The following is a 25933-nucleotide window of genomic DNA, read 5'->3' on the forward strand; positions in this document are numbered from 1 at the left end:
TCCCGCATAAGTCTTAGGAAATTGCTGTTTGTCTTTATGTCAACATTAAAGTCCCCCACTACTAACATCGGTGTGGATCGATGGACGGTTAATGCGAGTTGCAGGAAGTGCACGACGTCTTTCGTGAGTGCGGTAGGGGCGAAGTAGGCAGCTACTACCAGCAAGCCGTTGGGCAACTTTGCGGCGCACAGTTCGCCAACTTCAAAGTTCGAGCCGGCGCTTTGACAACCGGAGACTCGCAGGAAGGGGTGGGAGGGGGGCGGCGTGTACACCCAGCGGCAAACGATGGGGGCAGAAGCGCGTGCAGCAAGCGGACAACACGATAAAGGGAGGAGGGAAGAGATAGCAGCGACTGACTGATGCCGCTGACGCCGATAGTGAGTCAACCCCAGCTGCGGAGTTGGTTTCAGGGACAACGCCGCCGATGCCGACACAAACAATATGATACCCTCGCTTCCGCAGCGCTAAGAACCAGGGGGGGGGGACCCTTTCCTCCTCTTTCTGCATGGCGGCGACGGTGTTCTATGCAGTCGCGTTATCTTGACTCTCTAGCGGCGTCAGCGGCATCCAGCGGTATCAGTCGGTCGCTGCTAGCGCTGGGGGGATGAAAGGGGGGCGGAGCTGGTTACGAGGCCGACGACAACGCCGACGCGAAATCCAGGAACGGACGCCAAAGAGCTGCGCTCTAAAAATCCAAAAAATATGCATTGATAGATTGCAGGTCAATAGCATCGATTTTCATTCATTGTTACAGAGTATCACCACTATCGTGAGGAGAACAAAATCATTAAAACGGTGCGTTGCACAATATTGGTCAAAGTCCACCTTTTTTTTAGAGCGCAGGTCTTAGGTGCGAACTCCCGGGTTGAGCATCGGCGTCGGCGTAACCAGGCGAACGCGCTCGTGCCACTGCTCGTACGTTCGTCGTCGCCTTCTTCCACGACTGACTCCGATACCCCCTCGTCATGCCAGCGTTCCCGTACTGCCCCTCCCTCTGCGAAGGCGCTGAGGGGCACTCGCCCCACTGCCAGTCGGGGCGGCGATATCGGTCTCAAATTATTTGCGTCAACATATCGCGAAATGAAAGCGCGTACACCGCTGCGTTCAACTTTCGCATTAGGGAGTATCGTAATCATCGGACATTTTTTTTCCTTTCGAATTTATTCCGTTTTATAGATTAAGTTCCTTATAGCGATCAGTCTTACGTGATGAACGGCCTGGTCTCTTCGTTGGGTACGCATAGAAATGCTTACGCACTTAAACGTCCGGTAAGGCTTCTTCCTGCTTGCGCCAGTGGGAAGAGAGGGGGGGCGGGGCGGTCCTTAGTCCAGCACTCCTGTGGCCGGAGTGGTCTCCCGTGCCCGCTACAAGAGCCCCTAGATTTTAACTTTTTTTTAGGTGTAACAAACGTAATCAAATTCGGTGCGGTGGTTTCCAAGAAAAATTGAGAGTCCCTTTAGCATACGCCAAAGAGCGTGAAGGCGAAGGCTCGCGCGCTCGAGAGACACTTTGCCCTAATTAACACCAAAGGTCGTCGGTTCGACTCCAACCAAAAGTTAAGGATGCTACTCCCCCGGAAGGTCGTGGCTTCGAGCGCCGGAATTAACGCCATTTTAATTTCCCCCTTTTTTTGGCATGATGAGCGGCATCCGAAGCCAGCTGTGGAAGAAGACGATGACTAACGATGAACGAACGAGCAGTGGCACGAGCGCATCTCTGCACGAGGCGAGATCACGTGACCTTCTCTACCGCACGCCGCATTTTTTAAGGGCGCCGTGCGATGAGGCGTTTCGCCTGAGAAACGATTTGTCTGTTCCTATTTATTATGCGAAGCATATTACGAGAGCTCAACCCAGCTCCTCAGGCGCGGCGGTGTCGCCTTGAAACCACGTGACACTGTGACGTCACGACAGAGGAGAAGTGGCTTTGGCTCAACTCTTCCAAGACGGGCTGGGTGGGAATCGAACCAGGGTCTCCGGAGTGTGGGACGGAGACGCTACCCCTGAGCCACGAGTACGATGCTTCAAAGCGGTACAAAAGCGCCTCTAGTGAATGCGGTGTTGCCTTAGAAACGAGCTGTTTCTAAGGCGTGCGTCTCTTGCTCAGGCGCACATTTCGTTGCCGCGCCGAACGCTGCTTTGCTCGACGCTCACCGCGTCCAATGCGGGGCGCGTAGTCGCTGCCCTGTAGCCCATTGTCTTACACCCCTTGGCGGGTCGACGGGAACGCTGTCGCGTTCCACTCTTGAAGGCGTAGCAGTAATGCATGAGTTATTTCTTCGTCTAGCCGAACCAAATATAGCCAAGCAACAGCAGTTCACCAGGCTAAACAGTGGTTCAACAACTAAAATAAAGGCTAGTATGCTTCGCATCCTGGGCTTAACCTTACCTAAGCCACAGCCATTTTTTTTTTAGATACGAGCCCACGCGCCAAAGCTTGCTCGTAAACCTGACGAAAAAAATAGGTAAAACTGAACCGGAAATAGGGACAATGGGCATTACAAGTTAGAAGACCCATGCCGTAAAGGGGTGCCTTTGCTATGCTCTCTTGTTCCGAATTTATCAGGATATTTCAAACAGTTCTTAAACGAAAGATCTCGAACATAGCCAGGAAACATTCTGGGGCTATTTAGGATGACATCAAAGCGTATGATTTGAACTGTTGGCTCTAAGGGCAGTGTGATGGAACATGTCATTTTCCTCATGAAGTCAACAAACACGCCTTGCTCTCCTGCCAGGTAGCAAAAACGTTCTGGACGTTGTTGAGTAATGCGTATGTATGCCTCTTTAAAGATCAAAAGGTTTGTTAACCGAGGACCATGCCCGCACAACCACGTGGCTCGGCTCTTGATTGCAGTAGGGTTCTTCGTCCTGTGAGAGAACAGGGGGCTGGCTGTTAATCAGGGTAAGCCCCGAAAGATCCAGTGGAGGCTGCTGTCAGGAATGTACACCATAGTAATTGACCATTTAGAGGCAGAGCTCTTCTTCTTGGGCGAGTAATAGTTCCCCAAGAAGTGGTCGTGTCCATTTATTACACTCACACATGGTAGAGTGAAATTTCAGTGCGCCCCAATTGAAGGATTGCGTAGGACATGAAGTGTACACTTTGTGCCCACAGCAGGGATAAAGAACCTGCCACATTTTTGTAAACATATTTTTGTAATACACCATGTGAAATAGTGTTTCAATTTGTCTGGAACCTGTCTGTGACCTTGACGATTGTATCCTGACTTGAACCTGTCTGATGTACCCTAGTCACGAATAAAATCCCTTATTCGGTTGTCACAGAACCGATCGGTTTCAAGGTTATATGTACACAGAAACGAAATTTGCAGATACGCTCCAGCCAGTTAGATTCACTGGTCGCGCAATTGCTCTCACTTTCGTTGTCGTCGACTTCCACAGCTGGCTGCGATGCCACTCATCGTGCTAGTCTTCCAATACTGCCCCTCCACGAAGGCGCTGGAGCCACTGGCCCACTGCCAGTTGGTGCGGTGATTTCGGTCTCAAATTTGTTGCCTCAATACATTGCCAAATCATCATCATCTAAAAAACTTTATTGTAAGACTGAGGAGTTTGGAGCACGCAGGCTCCTGGGCCCCCGCACGACCCCACTGCACTCAAGCGTTTATGTCGCTTCGCTCCATAACGCTGGCAGCCCGATCAGTAGCCACGGTCTGCACGACCGGGTCTCCAGAGCGCAGCAGGGTCTCCCAGTCCTCCCAGGTCTTCAGGTGCTCGAGGCCCCGCGGGGGAGGATCCACCGGGCAATGAGAAAGGAGGTGGAGAGGTTCGGGACAGAGTTTACAGGCTGATGTGAGGAAAAGTGGGTGATAGTGAGAAAGAGTCAGAGGAGATGGGAGAGTGTGAGTTTGTAATCGGCGCCAAAGCGTTGCTTGTCGATTGCTAAGGGATTTGTGCGGTGCGGGGTACAGCTGACGCGCCGCCTTGGAGGCATTCGTCAGCTCGTTGAAAGTGTGCGCGCGCTCCCTCTTGAATCCCGGATCGGAGGCTGCAAGAGCCCGGCTTAAAGAACCTCGGGCTAAGAGGTTGGCGGCCTCGTTACCAGGATTCCCGCGGTGCGCGGGCACCCAAATCAGCTCCACATGACGGGGCGGGGGTGCAACGGGCGAGTCCAGTATGCAAAAAGCAGGGACGTGGACTCGGCCTCGTGCGAAATTTAGGATTGCAGTTTCGGAGTCTGATAAAACATACCGTGCTTCTGTGTTGATGATAGCTAGGGCAATGGCGGCTTCCTCTGCAGCTTCGGGAGAGGTGTCTGGGAGGAGTGTGCACTGTAATAGTCGGACATGTTTAAATTGCATCACTTAAACGCCCGTTTCTTCTCTTAGCGTCGGTGTGCCTCGCCGGCGTAGCCGAGCCAACGCGGAGAGCAGCAGGGAACGAAAGAAGCCGATAGGAAAGATATGGCGAGGAGGAAAGCGGAGGAGGAGGCTACAGTGAAAGCATGAGGCGGAAAGCGGAGGAGGAGAGTGCGGCGAAAGGGAGAGGAGAGAGATAGAGATTCTTGTTGGTGGAAGGAAAAAGTGGGGTAAAGTGCAGCGCAGTAACTGTCTCACAGATGGGGACACCTCAACCGCTCTGCATGAGAGGGAGAGGGAATTGAAAGAGGGGTGAAAGAGACGCGGCGGCGGCGGCCAGAGAAGCAGATGGCTGCGATAGCGAAGAGAGCGCGAGGAGGCAAGCGGATGAAGCCACCTTGAAGCACCACCAGATGGCTCTCACGTCCGTGCATCCGCCGCAGCGGCGACGCCGGCCGTACAAGGGAAAGAAAAAAAAGAACCAGAAAGCTCGCCTTCGCGCACAAGCTGCAGTTGCCGGGAAGCGGCAACTGTGTGGCCGGTTTATGTATAGCGCCGCGATGGTTCTCCCAGTCGGTGTGGTGATCAGCGCGTTGCCATAATATGTCGTGAAACGAAAACACATTTAGAGCTGCACTCAAATTTAGCATTAGGGAATAACGTAATCGTTGGTGAATTTCTTTTCTCCGTATCTTATCCGAACACACCTGAACACAGGTCCTCACTGCGAAGCAATTTACACCCTTATTAGTTAATAAGAGTGTAATGTAAATCCGTTTATGGCTCCCACCTTTACACCCACAAAGAGAGTAAGGGTGTAAGTTAAAGATATATTTACACCCTTATTTACATTTAAGGCTGTAAATTATTTTACAGTGCACAAATACATACGCTTACGCACGCATGTAAGCAAATGCAGAGAAGTCAAATTGCCTGACGGGCGCCATAACAGACTCCGGGGGACGTATTCTCGGACGATCACTTTCAGCGATACTATCAACTTCGCGTGATGTAGTGCTCAACCAGCCAATCAGTGCGTGACAAAGGGCGATGCGATAGTATTGCTAAGACTGGTCGTCCTTGAATGCGTCAACCTGATTGTAGAGAGAACTACTCGCTGTGTCTATGTGCTCCTTCTTATATCCTACTGTCAGGTAACGCTATTCTTCCTGTAACAGAAACATAAGCGGTGCCTGTGCGTTTGCCTCTCAACGTATCGCTCTGTCTCCGTGTTTTGCGTGTTGTATCTGATTTGTCCGTCGTAGTGTGGCGTTCGCAAGGGCCTATACGCTTCCATCCTGGGCAAGACCTTTTCTTTTTTTTGTTAGGAGATAGCAGAAGGAAATGTTGGTTCGCGTATATGGTGCCAGCTATTCCTTGTTTCCCGAAGAAGCGGCAAAATTACACAAGTACTTTTTTTACGCTTGCGCAAATGGTTTGCCTAAAGCATTATGAATAAAGGTATATTATTATTATTATTATTAAGGAGAAAAAGGAATGAGAATTGACTAAAAATTGAGAATATAATTATTAGTAATTGGTTTGCTGAACAATACACAACCGGGCAAAACCCCCTCCGGGGTATCAAAAACGCTTCTAGGGGCTTTCCGCTTTACCAAATTGAGTGCATTAGAAACGTAGACGCTTGGCTATGTGAAGGGGTTAAGCCCTCTGCAGGACGAATGCCTCGCCCAGTGATTTCCACTCTGCCTATCGTAAGCCTCTTGTGCCTCAGATTGCCTCTACTGCACTCCCCTACCCTTGCTACCCGGTACGTTGTAAACCCCTGACACACGCACACGCACAGAAAGACGGATATATACATATACATATACATATATATATATATATATATATATATATATATATATATATATATATATATATATATATATATATATATATATATATATATATATATATATATATATATATATATATATATATATATATATATATGTAAATGAAAGAGAGAGAGAAGGATAAATGAAAGGCAGGCAGGTTAACCTGAACTCAGCCCGGTTGGTTACCTTGCACTGGGGGAACAGAAAATTGGAGAAAAGAGTTAAGAGAGCGGACACTCAAAAGGCGTTCGTACTAGGGGTCATCTGCCACAAATTCGTTCACGTGGGGTGACGCCCGACAAAGGGGTATCTCTTTTTTTTTGGCGAAGGCCCCTTGCTCAAAGGGGAGGAATCGGAACTTCTTTATGGACCCGAAGCGCTAAACTCGTTTGCGGCTCTTCAACAGCACCAAACTTGACGAAACACGGTGGTGCCTTATTAATAATGTTAGTGTTTGAAAAAAAGTAACTATTTTATATTTACTAGTGACGCAATTTAAACAAGTACACTATTTAGATAACGTTTCGCCAGTCTCTGTCTAACAAACGCAGCGCCCTGTGCTTTGCTCCGTAGCTCACTGAAAGCATATAAAGGACACCAAGTCATGCCTTGAATCAGTGACGAAACTTCTTTTAATTAGAGGTTCTTTGGTCTAAAAGAAAGGGTTTACCTCAAAGGGCTTTAGCTCACTAGTGTGTAAGGGATATTACTCTAATCAACCGCCGCTTATCTGATCTACGCATTATATGACCAGCCCATACAACTCGACTTCCTCCCCTTCATCTCAATCATGGAATATCAGCTACACTTATCTACGCTCCAATCCATATCTGCCCTTCTCTTGTTTGTCACGTCCAAGTTCCAGCACTCGTTGCGCGGTCCTTCAGGTGCTTCCCAAGCTTCTTCGTTATTCATTCATTGTCCCACTGTTCGCAACGGGCAGAATTGCGGATTCGGCCATTACGACCGGAGAAGCCAGAAGACGTAGGACTCCGGAATTTTTTTTTTAAGTGGCGGGAGATATATAGGGTGTCCCAGCTAACGTTAGCCAAGCTATTCCACACACACAAAAAAAAAAGATTTAGAAGCACGATGCAAGATACGCTCTTAAGATCTATGGTGTTATCAGAACACAGGCGACTGAGCACTGTAGGTCTTATAAAAGTATCTCGCATTCTTTGTTCTAAATGTTTTTTTTTTCGTTGAACATGTTTGATAACGTTAGCTGGGACCGACAGTCTAAGACAGAAAGCAAGATCATAAGAGGATATGTATATTACTTTAGTTACTAGGCGTGCAACACGATCTAATCATCAGAAGAAAATAAAGAAATTTTCTGGCAGAACAAACGTATTTAAAAACAAATTTTTTCCTCGTACGATAGGTGAGTGGAACGCACTCTCTGCGAGTACAGTGGAATGCCCGACCGTCCAGTCATTCTGCAACCAGCTGAATAGCATTTAGACGATGTTATATATATATGTATGGATGAATGTAATTTTTCTTTTTCCTCTTTGATTTACAATATACGGAAGTGCTATTTTCGCTTGCCTGTCACTACTATTTGTAGATTTCTTGCTGCTCAACCTACCGATCATGCGCGATGTCTTTCAGCATACCAGTATGAATGCGACTCCTCGTTATCAATATCCCGTTGTTATAAATATGCTCTGTACAGCTTTTGCGGTTCAGCGAATATCCGTATTTTAAAATATATTGAAATTTTGTAATGCTTTTTTAGTTGGAATGCTCTGTACGGCTTGTGCGGATCGTGGAATATGTCTATTGCAATGTATTGAATTCTTGTAATAATTTTGCTGTTAATTTTTGTTTTGTTCATCTGTATATCGCACTGTCCACTCCTGCCCAAGGCCTAAGACTAAGGCCGGCAGTATCCTGTAAATAAATAAATAAATAAATAAATAAATAAATAAATAAATAAATAGATGCATCGGTGCATCGCGTCGAGCTGGGTGTGTTGAGATATGTTATGTCGGGCAATGAAGGGTGAGCGTTTTCAACTTTGATAAGAAAAATATATATTTTGCTGTCCGAGTACGAGGAAAAACAAAATCGATATTAGTTTCGCGAGTGGATATATATGTCTTCGCGAAAAAAAAGAATGTGGAAGCGCCAGGCCAGTCAGAAGTTGGGAACTGAGTCCTTAGTTCAGCACTCCTGCAGCCCGAGCGGTCTGCCGTGCACGTTACAAGGCTCAGTAAATTTTTACTTTTTTTTTTACATGTAACAAACCTAATCAAATTCGGTGCGGTGGTTCCGAAGAAAAATAGAGTCACGTTAGCATACGCCAAAGAGGGTGAAGGCGAAAGCTTGCGAGCTCCACAGACATTTTGCGCTAACTAACACACAAGGTCGTCGGTTCGACTCCAACCAATAGTTAAGGGTGCTACTCCCCCGGAAGGTCGTGGGTTCGAGCGCCGGAATTAACTCCATTTTAATTTCCCCCCTTTTTTTTTGGCGTGATGAGCGGCATCGAAGGCAGCTGTGGAAGAAGGCGATGACGAACGATGAACACACGAGCAGTGGCACGAGCGCATCTCTGCACGAGGCGAGATTACGTGACTTTCTCTACCGCACGCCGCTTTCTTTAAGGCCGCCGTGTGATGAGGCATTTCGCCTTAGGAACGATTTCTCTGTTCCTATTTATTTAGATACGAGCCCACGCGCCAAAGCTTGCTCGTAAACCTCATGAAAAAAATAGTTGACTCCGAACCGGAAATAAAGACAATGGGCCTTTTAGGTTAAAAGACACATGCCGTAGAGTGGTACCTTTGCTTTGCTGTCGGGTTCCGAATTTCTCAAGTTAGTTCAAGCAGCTTTTAAACGAAAAATCGCGAACATAGCCAGGAAACATTCGGGGGCTATTTACAGTGACATCAAGGCGTTTGATTTCTACTGTTGGCTCCAAGGGCAGTAGGAAAGGTCGTACACATTTTCTGCTGTTGTCACGCAACCGATGGGTTACAAGGTTATATATACACAGTCCAACTAAAACGATATTTGCAGATCCGCTCCAGCCAATTAGATTCGCTCGTCGCGAAACGGCTCACGCCTTCGTTGTCATCGACTTCCACAGCTGGCTGCAATGCCGCTCATCGTGCTAGTCTTCCCATACTGCCCTTCCCCCCCCGCGAAGGCGCTGACGCCACTGGACCACTGCCAGTCGGTGCGGTGATTTCGGTCTCGAATTCGTTGCCTCAATATATCGCCAAATGAAAAGACGCATACAGTTGCGCTCAAATTTCGCGTTAGGGAGTATTGTAATAGTCGGACATGTTTAGACTGCAACGTTTAAACGCCCGTTCCTTCGCTGAGCGTCGGTGTGCCTCGGCGGCGTAACCGAGCGAATGCCGAGCGCAGCAGGGAACGAAAGAAGCCGAGAGGGAAGACAGCGCGAGGAGGAAAGCGGAGGAGGAGGCTACGGTGAAATCATTAGGCGGAAAGCGGAGGAGGAGAGTCCGGCAAAAGGGAGAGGAGGGAAGCAGAAGGCTGCGATAGCGAAGACAGCGCGAGGAGCAAAGCGGAGGAGGAGGCTACAGTGAAAGCATAAGGCGGAAAGCGGAGGAGGAGAGTCCGGGAAAAGGGAGAGGAGGGAAGCAGAAGGCTGCGATAGCGAAGACAGCGCGAGGAGCAAAGCGGAGGAGGAGGCTACAGTGAAAGCATAAGGCGGAAAGCGGAGGAGGAGAGTCCGGGAAAAGGGAGAGGAGGGAAGCAGAAGGCTGCGATAGCGAAGACAGCGCGAGGAGGAAAGCGGTGGAGGAGAGTCCCGAAAAAGGGAGAGGAGGAAAGCAGGAGGCTGCGATAGTGAAGAGAGCGCGAGGAGGCAAGCGGAGGAGGAGAGTCTGGCGAAAGGGAGAGGAGGAAAGTAGAAGGCTGCGATAGCGAAGAGAGCGCGAGGAGGAAAACGGAGGAGGAGGCTACAGTGAAAGCAATCCCTGACACACACACACACGCACAGAGAGAGAGAGAGAGAGAAAGCAAGAGAGGAAATGATAAACGAAAGAGCGAGAGAAGGCTAAATGAAAGGCAGGCCGGTTAACTTGAACTCAGCCCGGTTGGTTATCTTGCACTGGGGGAACAGAAAATTGGAGAAAAAGGTTAAGAGAGCGGACACTCAAAAGGCGTTCGTACTAGGGTTCATCTGTCGCAAAGTCGTTCACGTGTCGTGACGCCCGACAAAGGGGTATCTCTTTTTTTTGGCGGTGGCCCCTTGCTCAAAGGAGAGGAATCCGAACTTCTTGATGGACCCGAAGCGCTAAACTCGTTCGCGGCTCTTCAACAACACAAAACTTGACGAAACACGGTGGTGCCTTATTAATAATGTTAGTGCTTGAAAAAAAAAGCTATTTTATATTTACCAGTGATGGCAATTTCAGCAAGTACACTATTTAGTTAACGTTTTGTGAGTTGCAGTTTAACAAACGCACCGCCCTGTGCTTTGCTGCGTAGCTCACTGAAAGCATATAAAGGACACCAAGTCATGCCATGCATCAGTGGCGAAATTCCTTTTGATGAGAGTTCGTCAGTCTAAAGAAAAGGGATTCACGTCAAAGGATTTTAGCACACTAGTGTTTCAGGTACATTACTCTAATGAATCGCCACTTATCTGATCTACGCATTATATGACCAGCCCATATACCTCAACATTCTCCCCTTCATCTCGATCATGGAATATCAGCTACACTTATCTACGCTCCAATCTATATCTGCCCTTCTCTTGTCTATCACGTACAAGTTCGAGCACTCGTTGCGCGGTCCTTCAGGTGCTTATTAAGCTTCTTCGTTATTCATTCATTGTCCCACTATTCGCTTTGGCCAGAACGGCGGATTCGACGATTACGACCGGAGAAGACAGAAGACGCAGGACTCCAGAATTTTTTTTTAAGCGGCGGGATATGTATAGGGTGTCCAAGCTAACATTAGCCAAGTTGTTCCAAGAAAAAAAAGATTTAGAAGCACGATGAAAATTACGATCTTAAGAACTATGTAGTTATCAGGACACAGGTGACTGAACACTGTAGGTCTTGTAAATGTATCTTGCACTCTCTGTTCTAAATGTTCTTTTTTTCGCTGAACAGGTTTGATAACGTTAGCTGGGACCGACAGTCTAAGACAGAAAGCAAGATCATAAGAGGCATACAGATGCATCGGTGTATCGCGTCGAACTAGCTGTGTTGAGATATGTTCGGTCGGGCAATGTACGGTGACCGTTTTCAACTTTGATAAGGAAAATATATATTTTGCTGTCCGAGTACCAGGAAAAACAAAAGCGATATTAGTTTCGCGAGTGAATATATATCTCTTCGCGAAAAAAAGAATATGGAAGTGCCAGGCCAGTCCCAGTCAGAAGTGGGGGACCTTTTTGTGTGTGAATTTTTCCGATCCCGCATTTTGGATAACTCCCAAAGGAAGAATTGTTGTGGCTACCCCTCCAAAAATATGCATTGATAGATTGCAGGTCAATAGCATCGATTTTCATTCATTGTTACAGAGTATCACCGCTGTCGTGAGGAGAACAAAATCGCGAAAACGGTACATTGCACAATAGTGATCAAAGTCCACATTTTTTTTTAGAGCGCAGGTCTTAGGTGCGAACTCCCGGGTTGAGCATCGGCGTCAGCGTAACCAGGCGAACGCGCTCGTGCCACTGCTCGTACGTTCGTCGTCGCCTTCTTCCACAGCTGGCTATGATGCCCCTCGTCATGCCAGCGTTCCCCTACCCCTTCCTCTGCGAAGGCGCTGAGGTGCACTCGCCCACTGCCAGTCGGGGCGGCGATATCGGTCTCAAATTATTTGCCTCAACATATCGCGAAATGAAAACACGTACACTGCTGCGCTCAAATTTTGCATTAGGGAGTATCGTAAGCGTCGGACATTTTTTTTTCTTTCTTCCAATTTATTCCGTTTTATAGATTAATTTTCTTATAGCGATCCGTCTTACGTCATGAACGGGCTGATTTCCTCGTTGGGTAAGCATAGAAATGCTTACGTATTTAAATGTTCGGTCAGGCTTCTTTCTGCTTGCGCCAGCGGGAGGAGTGGGGGGGCGGGGCGGTCCTTAGTCCAGCAGTCCTGCAGCCGGAGTGGTCTCCCGTGCACGCTGCAAGAGCCACTAGATTTTAACATTTTTTTTACGTGTAACAAACGTAATCAAATTCGGTGCGGTGGTTTCCAAGAAAAATTGAGAGTCCCTTTAGCTTTCGCCAAAGAGTGTGAAGGCGAAAGCTTGCGCGCTCGAGAGACACTTTGCCCTAATTAACACCAAAGGTTGTCGGTTCGACTCCAACCAAAAGTTAAGGGTGCTACTCCCCCGGAAGGTCGTGGGTTCGAGCGCCGGAATTAACTCCATTTTAATTTCCCTCTTTTTTTGGCGTGATGAGCGGCACCGAAGGCAGCTGTGGAAGAAGACGATGACGAACGATGAACGCACGAGCAGTGGCACGAGCGCATCTCTGCGCGAGGCGACATCACGTGACCTTCTCTACCGCACGCCGTGTTTTTGAAGGCCGCCGTGTGATGAGGCATTTCGCCTTAGAAACAATTTCTCTGTTCCTATTTATTTAGATACGAGCCCTCGCGCCAAAGCATGCTCGTAAACCTCATGAAAAAAATAGTTTACTCAGAACCGGAAATAAAGACAATGGGCATTTTGGGTTAAAAGACCCGTGCCGTAGAGGGGTATCATTGCGTTGCTCTCGCGTTCCGAATTTCTCAGGATAGTTCAAGCAGCTTTTAAACGAAAAATGGCGAACATAGCCAGGAAACTTTCGGGGGCTATTTACAGTGACATCAAGGCGTTTGATTTGTACTGTTGGCTCCAAGGGCAGCAGTACGAGTTGTCCTCCTGTACTCACGCAACCGATGGGTTACAAGGTTATATATACACAGTCCAACTAAAAGGATATTTGCAGATTCGCTCCAGCCAATTAGATTCGCTGGTCGCGCAGCTGCTATCGCCTTCGTTGTCGACTTCCACAGCTGGCTGCGATGCCGCTCATCGTGCTAGTCTTCCCATACTGCGCCTCCCCTCTGCGAAGCCGCTGACGCCACTGGACCACCGCCAGTCGGTGCGGTGATTTCGGTCTCGAATTCGTTGCCTCAATATACCGCCAAATGAAAAGACGCATACAGGTGCGCTCAAATTTCGCTTTAGGGAGTATTGTAATAGTCGGACATGTTTAGACTGCATCACTTAAACGCCCCTTCCTTCGCTGAGCGTCGGTGTGCCTCGCCGGCGTAACCGAGCGAATGCGGAGCGCAGCAGGGAATGAAAGAAGCCGATAGCGAAGAGAGCGTGAGGAGGAAAGCGGAGGAGGAGGCTACAGTGAAAGCGTGAGGCGGAAGGCGGAGGAGGAGAGTGCGGCGAAAGGGAGAGGAGGAAAGCAGAAGGCTGCGATAGCGAAGACAGCGCGAGGAAAGCGGAGGAGGAGGCTGCAGCGAAAGCAATCCCTGACACACACACGCACAGAGAGAGAGAGAGAGAGAGAGAGAGAGAGAAGGATAAATGAAAGGCACCCCGGTTAACTTGAACTCAGCCCGGTTGGTTATCTTGCACTGGGGGAACAGAAAATTGGAGAAAAAGGTTAAGAGAGCGGACACTCAAAAGGCGTTCGTACTAGGGGTCATCTGCCGCAAAGTAGTTCACGCGGAGTGACGCCCGACAAAGGGGTTTCTCTTTTTTTTGGCGAAGGCCCCTTGCTCAAAGGGGAGGAATCCGAACTTCTTTATGGACCCGAAGCGCTAAACTCGTTCGCGGCTGTTCAACAACACAAAACGTGTCGAAACACGGTGGTGCCGTATTAATAATATGTGCTTGAAAAAAAAAGCTATTTTATATTTAGCGGTGATGTCATTTTCAGCAAGTACACTAATTAGTTAACGTTTCCTCAGTTTCAGTTTACCAAACGTGGCGCCTTGTGCTTCGCTGCTCAGATCACTGAAAGCATATAAAGGACACCAAGTCATGCCAAGCGTCAGTGGCAAAACTCGTTTTAATTAGAGGTTCTTTGGTCTAAAAGAAAGGGGTTCCCGTCAAAGGACTTTTGCTCACCAGTGTGTCAGGGATACTACTCTAATCAACGGCCGCTTATCTGATCTACGCATTATATGATCAGCCCATATAACTGAACTTCCTCCCCTTCATCTCAATCATGGAATATCAGCTACACTTATCTGCGCTCAAATCCATATCTGCCCTTCTCTTTTCTATCACGTAGAAGTTCCAACACTCGTTGCGCGGTCCTTCAGGTGCCTCCCAAGCTTCTTCGTTATTAATTCATTGTCCCACTGTTCGCTTTGCGCAGAATGGCGGATTCGACGATTACGACCGGAGAAGCCAGAAGACGTAGGACTCCAGAATTTTTTTTTTAAGCGGCGGGAGATGTATAGGGTGTCCCAGCTAACGTTAGCCAAGCTATTCCACACACACAAAAAAAAGATTTAGAAGCATGATGCAAGATACGATCTTAAGAACTATGGTGTTGTCAGAACACAGGCGACTGAGCACTGTAGGTCATATAAAAGTATCTCGCATTCTTTGTTCTAAATGTTTTTTTTTTCGTTGAACATGTTTGATAACGTTAGCTGGGACCGACAGTCTAAGACAGAAAGCAAGATCATAAGAGCCATACAGATGCATCAGTGTATCGCGTCGAGCTGGTTGTGTTGAGATATGTTCGTTCGGACAATGAACGGTGACCGTTTTCAGCTTTAATAAGAAAAAAATATATTTTGCTGTCCGAGTACCAGAAAAAACAAAATCGATATTAGTTTCGCGAGTGGATACATGTATATATATATATATGTCCTCGCGAAAAAAAAAATATGGAAGCGCCAGGCCAGTCAGAAGTTGTGAACTGAGTCCTTAGTCCAGCACTCCTGCGGCACGAGCGGTCTGCCGTGCACGTTACAAGAGTCACTAGATTTTAACTTTTCTTTTTGCATGTAACAAACCTGATAAAATTCGGTGCGGTGGGTTCCAAGACAAATTGGGAGTCACTTTAGCATACGCCAAAGAGCGTGTAAGCGAAAGCTTGCGCGCTCTAGAGACGCTTTGCCCTAATTAACACCAAAGGTTGTCGGTTCGACTCCAATCAAAAGTTAAGGGTGCTACACCACGGAAGGCCGTGGTTTCGAGCGCCGGAATTAGCTCCCTTTTAATTTCCCCCCTTTTTTGGCATGATGAGCGGCATCCGAAGCCAGCTGTGGAAGAAGACGATGACTAACGATGAACGCACGAGCAGTGGCACGAGCGCATCTCTGCACGAGGCGAGATCACGTGACTTTCTCTACCGCACGCCGCATTTTTTAAGGCCACCGTGTGATGAGGTTAGAAACGATTTCTTTGTTCCTATTTATTTAGATACGAGCCCACGCGCCAAAGCTTGCTCGTAAACCTGACGAAAAAAATAGTTGTCCCCGAACCCGAAATAAGGACAATGGGCCTTTTAGGTTAAAAGACACATGCCGTGGAGGGGTACCTTTGCTTTGCTGTCGTGTTCCGAATTTCTCAAGTTAGTTCAAGCAGCTTTTAAACAAAAAATAGCGAACATAGCCAGGAAATATTCGGGGGCTATTTACAGTGACATCAAGGAGTTTGATTTCTTCTGTTGGCTCCAAGTGCAGCGATGGGACGCATAGACGTTTCCTCCGGTTGTCACGCAACCGATGGGTTACAAGCTTATATGTACACAGTCCAACTAAAAGGATATTTGGAGATCCGCTCCAGCCAATTAGATTCGCTGGTCGCGCAACGGCTCTCGCGTTCGTTGTTGTCGACTTCCACAGCTGGCTGCGATGCCGCTCATCGTGCTAGTCTTCCCATACTTCCCTTCCCCTCCGCAAAGGCGCTGACGCCACTGGACCACTGCCAGTCGGTGCGGTGATTTCGGTCTCGAATTCGTTGCCTCAATATATCGCCAAATGAAAAGACGCATACAGGTGCGCTCAAATTTCGCGTTAGGGAGTACTGTAATAGTCGGACATGTTTAGACTGCAACGTTTAAACGCCCGTTCCTTCGCTGAGCGTCGGTGTGCCTCGCCGGCGTAACCGAGCGAATGCGGAGCGCAGCAGGGAACGAAAGAAGCCGAAAGGGAAGACAGCGCGAGGAGGAAAGCGGAGGAGGGGCATACAGTGATAGCATGAGGCGGATGGCGGTGGAGGAGAGTCCGGAGAAAGGGAGAGGAGGGAAGCAGAAGGCGGCGATAGCGAAGACAGCGCGAGTAGGAAAGCGGAGGAGGAGGCTACAGTGAAAGCATAAGGCGGAAGGTGGTGGAGGAGAGTCCGGAGAAAGGGAGAGGAGGGAAGCAGAAGGCTGCGATAGCGAAGACAGCGCGAGGAGAAATGCGGAGGAGGAGGCTACAGTGAAAGCATAAGGTGGGAAGCGGTGGAGGAGAGTCCGGAGAAAGGGAGAAGAGGAAAGCAGAAGGCTGCGATAGCGAAGACAGCGCGAGGAGAAATGCGGAGGAGGAGGCTACAGTGAAAGCATAAGGCGGGAAGCGGTGGAGGAGAGTCCGGAGAAAGGGAGAGGAGGAAAGCAGAAGGCTGCGATAGCGAAGACAGCGCGAGGAGAAATGCGGAGGAGGAGGCTACAGTGAAAGCATAAGGCGGGAAGCGGAGGAGGAGAGTCCGGAGAAAGGGAGAGGAGGAATGCAGAAGGCTGTGATAGCGAAGACAGCGCGAGGAGAAATGCGGAGGAGGAGGCTACAGTGAAAGCATAAGGCGGGAAGCGGAGGAGGAGAGTCCGGAGAAAGGGAGAGGAGGAAAGCAGAAGGCTGCGATAGCGAAGACAGCGCGAGGAGAAATGCGGAGGAGGAGGCTACAGTGAAAGCATAAGGCGGGAAGCGGAGGAGGAGAGTCCGGAGAAAGGGAGAGGAGGGAAGCAGAAGGCTGCGATAGCGAAGACAGCGCGAGGAGAAATGCGGAGGAGGAGGCTACAGTGAAAGCATAAGGCGGGAAGCGGAGGAGGAGAGTCCGGAGAAAGGTAGAGGAGGAAAGCAGAAGGCTGCGATAGCGAAGACAGCGCGAGGAGAAATGCGGAGGAGGAGGCTACAGTGAAAGCATAAGGCGGGAAGCGGAGGAGGAGAGTCCGGAGAAAGGGAGAGGAGGGAAGCAGAAGGCTGCGATAGCGAAGACAGCGCGAGGAGAAATGCGGAGGAGGAGGCTACAGTGAAAGCAATCGCTGACACACACACACACGCACAGAGAGAGAGAGAGAGAGAGAGAGGAAAGGATAAATGAAAGAGAGAGAGAAGGATAAATGAAAGGCAGGCAGGTTAACCTGAACTGAGCCCGGTTGGTTACCTTGCACTGGGGGAACAGAAAATTGCAGAAAAAGGTTAAGAGAGCGGACACTCAAAAGGCGTTCGTACTAGGGGTCATCTGCCGCATAGTCTTTCACGCGGGATGACGCTCGACAAAGGGGTATCTCTTTTTTTTGGCGAAGGCCCCTTGATCAAAGGGGAGGAATCCGAACTTCTTTATGGACCCGAAGCGCTAAACTCGTTCGCGGCTCTTCAACAACACAAAACTTGACGAAACACGGTGGTGCCTTATTAATAATGTTAGTGCTTGAAAAAAAAAGCTATTTTATATTTAGCAGTGATGTCATTTTCAGTAAGTACACTAATTAGTTAACGTTTCATCAGTTTCAGTTTACCAAACGCGGCGCTTTGTGCTTCGCTGCTCAGATCACCGAAAGCATATAAAGGACACCAAGTCGTGTCATGCGTCAGTGGCGAAACTCCTTTTAATTAGAGGTTCTTTGGTCTAAAAGAAAGGGGTTCCCGTCAAAGGCCTTTTGCTCACCAGTGTGTCAGGGATATTACTCTAATCAACGGCCGCTTATCTGATCTACGCATTATATGATCAGCCCATATAAATGAACTTCCTCCCCTTCATCTCAATCATGGAATATCAGCTACGCCTATCTACACTCCCATCCATATCTGCCCTTCTCTTCTCTATCACGTCCGAGTTCCAGCACTCAATGCGCGGTCCTTCAGGTGCTTGCCAAGCTTCTTCGTTATGCATTCATTGTCCCACTGTTCGCTTTGCGCAGAATGGCGGATTCGACGATTACGACCGGAGAAGCCAGAAGACGTAGGACTCCGGAATTTTATTTTAAGTGGCGGGAGATATATAGGGTGTCCCAGCTAACGTTAGCCAAGCTATTCTACAAAAAAAAAAGATTTAGAAGCACGATGCAAGATACGCTCTTAAGATCTATGGTGTTATCAGAACACAGGCGACTGAGCACTGTAGGTCTTATAAATGTAGCTCGCATTCTTTGTTCTAAATGTTTTTTTTTCGTTAAACATGTTTGATAACGTTAGCTGGGACCGACAGTCTAAGACAGAAAGCAAGATCATAAGAGGATATGAATATTACTTTAGTTACTAGGCGTGCAACACGATCTAATCATCAGAAGAAAATAAAGAAATTTTCTGGCAGAACAAACGTATTTAAAAACAAATTTTTTCCTCGTACGATAGGTGAGTGGAACGCACTCTCTGCGAGTACAGTGGAATGCCCGACCGTCCAGTCATTCTGCAACCAGCTGAATAGCATTTAGACGATGTTATATATATATGTATGTATGAATGTAATTTTTCTTTTTCCTCTTTGATTTACAATATACGGAAGTGCTATTTTCGCTTGCCTGTCACTACTATTTGTAGATTTCTTGCTGCTCAACCTACCGATCATGCGCGATGTCTTTCAGCATACCAGTATGAATGCGACTCCTCGTTATCAATATCCCGTTGTTATCAATATGCTCTGTACAGCTTTTGCGGTTCAGCGAATATCCGTATTTTAAAATATATTGAAATTTTCTAATGCTTTTTTAGTTGGAATGCTCTGTACGGCTTGTGCGGATCGTGGAATATGTCTATTGCAATGTATTGAATTCTTGTAATAATTTTGCTGTTAATTTTTGTTTTGTTCATCTGTATATCGCACTGTCCACTCCTGCCCAAGGCCTAAGACTAAGGCCGGCAGTATCCTGTAAATAAATAAATAAATAAATAAATAAATAAATAAATAAATAAATAAATAGATGCATCGGTGCATCGCGTCGAGCTGGGTGTGTTGAGATATGTTATGTCGGGCAATGAAGGGTGAGCGTTTTCAACTTTGATAAGAAAAATATATATTTTGCTGTCCGAGTACCAGGAAAAACAAAATCGATATTAGTTTCGCGAGTGGATATATATGTCTTCGCGAAAAAAAAGAATGTGGAAGCGCCAGGCCAGTCAGAAGTTGGGAACTGAGTCCTTAGTTCAGCACTCCTGCAGCCCGAGCGGTCTGCCGTGCACGTTACAAGGCTCAGTAAATTTTTACTTTTTTTTTTACATGTAACAAACCTAATCAAATTCGGTGCGGTGGTTCCGAAGAAAAATAGAGTCACGTTAGCATACGCCAAAGAGGGTGAAGGCGAAAGCTTGCGAGCTCCACAGACATTTTGCGCTAACTAACACACAAGGTCGTCGGTTCGACTCCAACCAATAGTTAAGGGTGCTACTCCCCCGGAAGGTCGTGGGTTCGAGCGCCGGAATTAACTCCATTTTAATTTCCCCCCTTTTTTTTTGGCGTGATGAGCGGCATCGAAGGCAGCTGTGGAAGAAGGCGATGACGAACGATGAACACACGAGCAGTGGCACGAGCGCATCTCTGCACGAGGCGAGATTACGTGACTTTCTCTACCGCACGCCGCTTTCTTTAAGGCCGCCGTGTGATGAGGCATTTCGCCTTAGGAACGATTTCTCTGTTCCTATTTATTTAGATACGAGCCCACGCGCCAAAGCTTGCTCGTAAACCTCATGAAAAAAATAGTTGACTCCGAACCGGAAATAAAGACAATGGGCCATTTAGGTTAAAAGACACATGCCGTAGAGGGGTACCTTTGCTTTGCTGTCGGGTTCCGAATTTCTCAAGTTAGTTCAAGCAGCTTTTAAACGAAAAATCGCGAACATAGCCAGGAAACATTCGGGGGCTATTTACAGTGACATCAAGGCGTTTGATTTCTACTGTTGGCTCCAAGGGCAGTAGGAAAGGTCGTACACATTTTCTGCTGTTGTCACGCAACCGATGGGTTACAAGGTTATATATACACAGTCCAACTAAAACGATATTTGCAGATCCGCTCCAGCCAATTAGATTCGCTCGTCGCGAAACGGCTCACGCCTTCGTTGTCATCGACTTCCACAGCTGGCTGCAATGCCGCTCATCGTGCTAGTCTTCCCATACTGCCCTTCCCCCCCCGCGAAGGCGCTGACGCCACTGGACCACTGCCAGTCGGTGCGGTGATTTCGGTCTCGAATTCGTTGCCTCAATATATCGCCAAATGAAAAGACGCATACAGTTGCGCTCAAATTTCGCGTTAGGGAGTATTGTAATAGTCGGACATGTTTAGACTGCAACGTTTAAACGCCCGTTCCTTCGCTGAGCGTCGGTGTGCCTCGGCGGCGTAACCGAGCGAATGCCGAGCGCAGCAGGGAACGAAAGAAGCCGAGAGGGAAGACAGCGCGAGGAGGAAAGCGGAGGAGGAGGCTACGGTGAAATCATTAGGCGGAAAGCGGAGGAGGAGAGTCCGGCAAAAGGGAGAGGAGGGAAGCAGAAGGCTGCGATAGCGAAGACAGCGCGAGGAGCAAAGCGGAGGAGGAGGCTACAGTGAAAGCATAAGGCGGAAAGCGGAGGAGGAGAGTCCGGGAAAAGGGAGAGGAGGGAAGCAGAAGGCTGCGATAGCGAAGACAGCGCGAGGAGGAAAGCGGTGGAGGAGAGTCCCGAAAAAGGGAGAGGAGGAAAGCAGGAGGCTGCGATAGTGAAGAGAGCGCGAGGAGGCAAGCGGAGGAGGAGAGTCTGGCGAAAGGGAGAGGAGGAAAGTAGAAGGCTGCGATAGCGAAGAGAGCGCGAGGAGGAAAACGGAGGAGGAGGCTACAGTGAAAGCAATCCCTGACACACACACACACGCACAGAGAGAGAGAGAGAGAGAGAAAGCAAGAGAGGAAATGATAAACGAAAGAGCGAGAGAAGGCTAAATGAAAGGCAGGCCGGTTAACTTGAACTCAGCCCGGTTGGTTATCTTGCACTGGGGGAACAGAAAATTGGAGAAAAAGGTTAAGAGAGCGGACACTCAAAAGGCGTTCGTACTAGGGTTCATCTGTCGCAAAGTCGTTCACGTGTCGTGACGCCCGACAAAGGGGTATCTCTTTTTTTTGGCGGTGGCCCCTTGCTCAAAGGAGAGGAATCCGAACTTCTTGATGGACCCGAAGCGCTAAACTCGTTCGCGGCTCTTCAACAACACAAAACTTGACGAAACACGGTGGTGCCTTATTAATAATGTTAGTGCTTGAAAAAAAAAGCTATTTTATATTTACCAGTGATGGCAATTTCAGCAAGTACACTATTTAGTTAACGTTTTGTGAGTTTCAGTTTAACAAACGCACCGCCCTGTGCTTTGCTGCGTAGCTCACTGAAAGCATATAAAGGACACCAAGTCATGCCATGCATCAGTGGCGAAATTCCTTTTGATGAGAGTTCGTCAGTCTAAAGAAAAGGGATTCACGTCAAAGGATTTTAGCACACTAGTGTTTCAGGTACATTACTCTAATGAATCGCCACTTATCTGATCTACGCATTATATGACCAGCCCATATACCTCAACATTCTCCCCTTCATCTCAATCATGGAATATCAGCTACACTTATCTACGCTCCAATCTATATCTGCCCTTCTCTTGTCTATCACGTACAAGTTCGAGCACTCGTTGCGCGGTCCTTCAGGTGCTTATTAAGCTTCTTCGTTATTCATTCATTGTCCTACTATTCGCTTTGGCCAGAACGGCGGATTCGACGATTACGACCGGAGAAGACAGAAGACGCAGGACTCCAGAATTTTTTTTAAAGCGGCGGGATATGTATAGGGTGTCCAAGCTAACATTAGCCAAGTTGTTCCAAGAAAAAAAAAGATTTAGAAGCACGATGAAAATTACGATCTTAAGAACTATGGAGTTATCAGGACACAGGTGACTGAACACTGTAGGTCTTGTAAATGTATCTTGCACTCTCTGTTCTAAATGTTCTTTTTTTCGCTGAACAGGTTTGATAACGTTAGCTGGGACCGACAGTCTAAGACAGAAAGCAAGATCATAAGAGCCATACAGGCCCTAAAATAGAATACGCTGCAGCTGTGTGGGACCCATACCATGAAAACCTTATTTCCTCACTCGAGCTTGTCCAAAATAACTCAGTCCGATTCATATTTTCAAATTATAACCGTACCGCTAGCATAACATCAATGAAGGACAATCTATCTCTTCCATCACTTGCATCTCGCAGAACAATAGCACGTTTGACACTGTTTCACAAATTTTATTACCATTCCTCCCTTCACAGTAACTTCATTTCTCAGCCTCATTACCTATCGAGCGGCATCGATCATCGCCATAAGGTCGGACTTCAAACAGGCAACACTAACACTTTCAGTCAATCTTTCTTTCCCAGATCATCACGACAGTGGAACCACCTTCCCTGTGAAATTGTATCTATTGTCGACAACAAACTGTTTCGTAAGGCTTTAGCTAACATTGTATAATTAGGAATTATTAACTTGTTATTTCATTTACTTGCCGTACTTACAGGCGACTAAGGACGACACTGGTTAACATTGTACTAACAGGAATTACCAAGTTTCTACTTTGTTTACATTGTCTGTCGTACTTACAAATATTGTGCAAGATATTACATAGTATTGTATAATTAGTAATTACTAACACACTTCATTGTTTATTTTTCGTACTTTATTGTTATACTTCCTGTTTTCCCACTCCCCTCTGTAATGCCTTCGGGCCTTGAGGGTACCATAAATAAATAAATAAATAAATAAATAAATAAATAAATAAATAAATAAATAAATAAATAAATAAATAAATAAATAGATGCATCGGTGTATCGCGTCGACCTAGCTGTGTTCAGATATGTTCGGTCGGGCAATGTACACTGAACGTTTCAAAATTTGATAAAAAATATATGTATTGCTGTCCGAGTAGTAAGAAAAAACCAATCGATATTAGTTTCCTGAGGGAATAACTCTGTCTTCGCGAAAAAAAATATGGAAGTGCCAGGCCAGTCAGAAGTTGGGAGCCTTTTTGTGTGTGAATTTTTCCGAATCCGCATTTTGCATAACTCCCAAAGAAAGATGTGCAGTGGCTACGGCTCCAAAGAGAGAGACAGAGAGAGAAAATAATGCAGCGAAAGGCAGGGAGGTTAACTAGAGGTAGTTCCGGTTGGCTACCCTGCGTAGGGGGAAGGGTTAAGAGGGATAAAAAGAGAAACAGAGTAGAAGGGGGAGATAGAAAGAAAGGGAGACAAGCACGAACAAAGCGCGTACACTACAGAGCGGTAGGAGGCGGCATTCTGAGAGTCTGTCGTGGAGCCCCGTGGACCGCAAGAACCTTATTAGCGCGAGTAAGGCCTTCAACGTGGATGTTATTTCGGAGCATTGGCCTAAAGCTTTTAGTTCTGAAAGTGGACGATTGTCTAGCTCGTCCAGTACTCTGCACATCACTTGTCTCTCAGCACTGTATCGCGGGCAGACACAGATAATGTGTGCGAGCGTCTCGTCGATGTTACATGTGTCGCACGTGGGGCTGTTGGCCATTCCTATGAGGAAAGCATAGGCGTTTGTAAAGGCAACGCCTAGCCACAGACGGTAGAGCATGGTCTGTTCACGTCGTGGTAATCCAGGCGGTAGGTGCATTCGTATGTCGGGAGACAACGAACGCAACCGACACATTGTGAAAACATTCGAGTCCCACAGGGGCAAAGTACGCTCACGGGACATCAATCGCAGCTCAGCCGCAGCGTCTGTACGCGAAAGCGGAATGAAGACTCGTTGACCACTTTCATGTGCAGATCGGGCGGCTTCGTCGGCGTGGTCATTCCCGCTGATGTTACGATGGCCTGGAAGCCACTGAAAGATTATGTTGTGTCCCTTGTCATAGCTTTGATGATATATGTGCCGAATTTCTGAGGCCAGTTGTTCATTGGGTCCGTGGCGCATTGGGCTTCGTATGCACTGAAGGGCTGCCTTGGAGTCACTAAAGACTGTCCATTGTTGCGGTGGCTTCTGCTTAATAAAATGAAGTGCAGCACGGAGCGCCGGCATATTTTTGGAGGCTCCAAAATTATGCATTGATAGATTGCAGGTCAATAGCATTGATTTTCATCCATTATTACAGAGTATCACCGCTATCGTGAGGAGAACAAAACCACGAAAACGGTACATTGCACAATATTGGTCAAAGACCACCTTTTTTTTTAGAGCGCATTTCTTAGGCGCGAGCTCCCGGGTTGAGCGTCGGCGTCGGCGTAACCACGCGAACGTGCTCGTGCCACTGCTCGCGCGTTCGTCGTCGCGTTCTTCCACAGCTGGCTCCGATGCCCCTCGTCATGCCAGCGTTCCCGTACTGCCCCTCCCCCTGCGAAGACGATGGAGGGCCCTCGCCCATAGCCAGTCGGGGCGGCCATATCGGTCTAAAATTATTTGCCTCAACATATCGCGAAATGAAAACACGTACACTGCTGTGCTCAAATTTCGCACTAGGGAATATCGTAATCATCGGACATTTTTTTTCCTTTCGAATTTATTCCGTTTTATGGATTAATTTCCTTATCGCGATCCGTCTTACATGATGAATGGGCTGATTTCCTCATTGGGTAAGCATAGAAATGCTTACGCATTTAAATGTGCGGTCAGGCTTGTTCCTGCTTGCGCCAGAGGGAGGAGTGAGGGGGGAGGGGGGGCGGTCCTTAGTCCAGCACTCCTGCGGCACGAGTGGTCTCCCGTGCCCGCTACAAGAACCACTAGATTTTAACATTTTTTTACGTGTAACAAACGTAATCAAATTCGGTGCGGTGGTTTCCAAGAAAAATTGAGAGTCCCTTTAGCATTCGCCAAAGAGTGTGAAGGCGAAAGCTTACGCACTCGAGAGACGCTTTGCCCTAATTAACACCAAAGGTCGTCGGTTCGACTCCAACCAAAAGTTAAGGGTGCCACTCCCCGGGATGTTCGTGGGTTCGAGCGCCGGGAATTAACTCCCTCTTCATTTCCCCCCTTTTTTGGCATGATGAGCGGCATTCGAAGCCAGCTGTGGAAGAAGACGATGACTAACGATGAACGCACGAGCAGTGGCACGAGCACATCTCTGCACGAGGCGAGATCACGTGACCTTCTCTACCGCACGCCGCGTTTTTTAAGGCCACCTTGTGATGAGGCATTGCGCCTTAGAAACGATTTCTCTGTTCCTATTTATTTAGACACATCATCATCGGAAGTACTCCTCGTCAAGCAGGCCTTCAGGCGCGCGGAAGCCCACGGGGTCACTGCAACACTTCATTGGATACCTGGTCACCAGGGCATCGAGGGAAATGAGAGAGCCCACGAGGCGGTGCGCGCCCTTCTTTCCAACCGCGTCGTCTCCCGGGATCCTTTAGAAGCCCTCACAACCAGCTCAAGCAACACGACAAATGGAGCCCCGTATGACCCCGACAGAGCTCTGAGAGCAGCAGCCAACCGACGCAAGAGGGAACTCCGTGCGAGTGTGCCCTGAGACCCAGGCCCACTTCCAGCGGGTCTTCACAGGTCGGGGCAGGTGCTGTTGCATAGGCTCCGTTCCGGCTTCGTCCTCATACCGGATGTGCTGGAACGGTGGCGACAGTACCGGCCACGCCGGGAAAGACGCCCTCC

At 48.0% G+C, this 25933-nt stretch overlaps 1 protein-coding gene across 8 annotated transcripts in view; it reads right to left on the bottom strand.

Moving 5' to 3' along the window:
• The window catches only part of LOC135896394 (ninein-like protein), a 523367-nt gene that overhangs the window by 231899 nt on the left and 265535 nt on the right, over nucleotides 1–25933 (bottom strand). The window contains exon 1 of one of the 8 annotated variants that reach the window (XM_070521833.1): nucleotides 12176–12179. The exons of the other annotated variants lie outside the window; for them this stretch is intronic. The gene's annotated coding sequence lies outside the window, so the exon portion shown is untranslated. Of the gene's footprint in view, nucleotides 1–12175; nucleotides 12180–25933 lie in introns of those variants that run through there. 8 annotated transcript variants of the gene reach the window in all.

Source organism: Dermacentor albipictus, chromosome 7 (assembly GCF_038994185.2).
Source record: "Dermacentor albipictus isolate Rhodes 1998 colony chromosome 7, USDA_Dalb.pri_finalv2, whole genome shotgun sequence".
In the NCBI taxonomy this organism is placed as follows: domain Eukaryota; kingdom Metazoa; phylum Arthropoda; class Arachnida; order Ixodida; family Ixodidae; genus Dermacentor; species Dermacentor albipictus.